The sequence below is a fragment of the Mus caroli genome, chromosome 12 (assembly GCF_900094665.2).
Source record: "Mus caroli chromosome 12, CAROLI_EIJ_v1.1, whole genome shotgun sequence".
Taxonomy (NCBI): Eukaryota; Metazoa; Chordata; class Mammalia; order Rodentia; family Muridae; genus Mus; species Mus caroli.
In genome coordinates this window covers 29,827,370-29,831,039 of record NC_034581.1, presented here as the reverse complement: position 1 = coordinate 29,831,039, position 3,670 = coordinate 29,827,370, and positions in this window count along the sequence as shown.

The following is a 3,670-nucleotide window of genomic DNA, read 5'->3' as shown; positions in this document are numbered from 1 at the left end:
AAAGAAAGAAAGAAAGACACTGAGGACACCCAGGAAAACAAAAAGATATACTATGAAAACCTGTACTCTACCACACTGGAAATTCTAAAAGAAATGAATAATTTTCCTGATAGGTACCAAAGTTAAATCAAGATCATATAAGCATCTTAACCAGGCCTATAACCCCTAGTGAAATAAAAGCAGTCATTAAAAGTCTCAAAACCAAAAGGGAGCCTAGGGACAGATGGTTTTGGAGCAGAATTCTACAAAACTATGAAATATTACTTTCAATACTTCTCAAATTATTCCACAAAATAGAAACAGAAGTAATATTGCCCAATCCATTTTATGAGGCCAGAGTGACCCTGATAACTAAACCACATAAAGACCCAACAAAGAAAGAATTCCAGACGAATTCCACTTATAAACATAGATGCCAAAATACTCAATAAAATAATTTGGAAACCAAATCAAAGAACAGTTCAAGAATATCCTCGACCCACGATCAATAGACTTCAGTCCAGAAATGCACAGATGCCTCAAAGTAGGCAAATCAATTACAAATAAGCTGAAAGACCTCATAACATGAAGATATAGCATCTACAGGATTTCTATCTTTGCATATACATGATATCAATGACTGTCTTCCACACTTGTACGTGGTATACCAGACTTCTTGCCATGTGGGTACAGTATTTGCAGGGCTTTTTTACACACACACACACACACACACACACACACACACACACACGTATATACACATACATACATACATACATACATACATACATACATATAATCCAGCTATTCCACACACACACAGTTCCTCATTCCATTCCTCCTCTCCCCCCCCCCTTCTCCAAGAGTTTACCACCCCTCACCAAACATCTCCCCTCCCTGGGGCCTCAAGTCTCTAGAGGATTAGGTGCATCTTCTCCCACTGAGGCCAGACCAGGCAGTCCTCTGCTGTATATGTGTCGGGGGCCTCAGGCCAGCCCGTGCGTCTTCCTGGTTGTTGGCTCCGTTTCTGGGAGCTCTCAGAGGTCTGGGTTGAGACTGCTGGCATTCCTATGGAGTCACCTTTCCCTTCATCTTCTGCCATCTTTCCCCTAATTCAACCATAGAGGTTCCGACTTCAGTCCAATGGTTAGGTACTTGCATCCGTCTCCGTCAGCGGCTGAGTGGGCTTCTCAGAGGACAGCCATGCTGGGCTCCTGTCTGTAAGCAAATCATAGCTTCAGTAATAGTGTTCAGGCCTTGATGGCCTCCCTCCACCACCAGGAGATGGATCCCAGGTTGTGTTGGTCACTGGACCACCCTTTCTTCAGACTCTTCTCCATTTTTGTCCCTAACAGATCTTTTGGACGGGCACAACTCTGAGTCAGAAATTTAGACTATGGGTTGGTAACCCCATCCCCCTACTTGAGGCCTTGTCTCCAAGACTACATATTTCCATTCATTCTTTTGGCCCTCTCTGGGCTTCTCTCCTGTCCACCCCCAATACCTGATCCTGTTCCCCTTTTCTCCTCCTCCCCCTCCCACCCAGATCCTTCCCTCCCTCTGCCTCCTGTGATTATTTTCCTCCCCCCTCTAAGTGGGATCGAAGGATCCTCACTTGTGCCTTTCTGCTTGTTAACCTTCTTGAGTTCTGTGGGTTGTATCCTAGGTAATCTGGACTTTTTGGCTAATATTAACTTATCAGTGAGTACCTACCATGCATGTCCTTTTGGGTCTTGGTTACCTCAGGATGATACTTTCTAGTTTTATCCATTCGCCTCCAAAACTCATGATGTCCTCATTCTTAATAGCTGAGTAGTATTCCATTGTGTAAATGAACCACATTTTCTTTTTTTTTTTAATTTTTTATTAGATATTTTCTTCATTTACATTTCAAATGCTATCCCAAAAGTCCCCTATACCCTCCCCCCCCCGCTCCCCTACCCACCCACTCTGAATTTTTGGCCCTGGCTTTCCTCTGTACTGGAGCATATAAAGTTTGCTAGACCAAGGGGCCTCTCTTCCCAATGATGGCTGACTAAGCCATCTTCTGCTACATATGCAGCTAGAGACAGGAGCTCTGGGGGTACTGATTAGTTCCTATTGTTGTTCCACTTATAGGGTTGCAGACCCCTTCAGCTCCTTGGGTACTTTCTCTAGCTCCTCAATTGGGGGCCCTGTGTTCCATCCTATAGATGACTGTGAGCATCCACTTCTGTATTTGCCAGGCACTGGCATAGCCTCGCAAAAGACAGCTATATCAGGGTCCTTTCAGCAAAATCTTGCTGGCATATGCAATAGTGTCCGAATTTGGTGGCTGATTATGGGATGGACCATGTGGGGCAGTCTTTGGATGGTCCATCCTTTCATCTTAGCTCCAAACTTTGTCTCTGCAACTCCTTCCATGGATATTTTATTCCCTATTCTAGGGAGGAATGAAGTATCCANTCTTTTGTGATTGGATTACCTCATTCAGGATGTTCATAGCAGCCCTATTTATAATAGCCAGAAGCTGGAAAGAACCCAGATATCCCTCAACAGAGGAATGGATACAGAAAATGTGGTACATTTACACACTCAGCTGTCAAAAACAATGAATTTATGAAATTCTTGGGCAAATGGATGAACCACATTTTCTGTATCCACTCTTCAGTTGAGGGGCATCTGGGATGTTTCCAGCTTCTGGCTATTATAAATAAGGCTGCTAACAATATAGTGAAGCACATGTCCTTGCGGCATGGTAGGGTGTCTTTTGAATATATGCCCAGGAGTGGTATAGCTGGATCATCAGGTAGATATATTTCCAGTTTTCTGAGGAAATATATCTAGATTGTTTTCCAGAGTGGTTGTACCAGTTTGCAATCCTACCAGCAATGAAGGAGTGTTCCTCTTTCTCCACATCCTTGCCAGCCCGTGTTGTCACCTGAGTTTTTTATCTTAGACATTCTGATTGGCCCTAATTACATGATCCCTTGGTGAGGCAGTGCTAGATATGTAGTCACATGGGGAACAGTCCTGGATTTGTTTTACCAGCATGGGAAGAGTCTTTCATATCATATCCCCCAATGTGTGCCAGGTCTGGATATCTATCATGTGTACACATAGGAAGAATTTTTGGAAGCACTCCAGGATATCACATACACACATGGGTTCATCCTGGATATCATATCCCCTTATGGGACAAAGGGCTGGATATTCTGTCCCAGCCTAGGAAAAAAAAAAAAAAAACAACATTTTTGTCATGTACTCACATGGAGAGCTGCTCTGAACATCATGCATCTGCATGAGAAATTCTCCTGGGTATCTCGCACCTGTATAAGAAGTTCTAGATATCATGTACCCTCATGGTATGAAGTTCTGTATGTTGTGCATCATCACTGGAAGCAGTCCTGAATGTTATGTACCCACATGGGAAACATCCATGGATATTTTGGACTCACATGGGAAGTAGTTCTGGATGTGCCGCAGATCCTCTGGGCCCCTTTGTCTGCGTGGAACAGGTCTCTAGTTGCAGGTGGGCAAAGCGTTGGATGGAATGACAGACAGATGCACACAGGAGAGGTTGTGTAGAATCTGAATGTAATTTGTCAAATCGAGCATCAAACTTTTTATACAGAAGAAAATAGGGAAGTTGGGTGACACACCAGCAAGGTACAAAGAGATTACTGGATTCTTACACAAAACAGAGGAATGC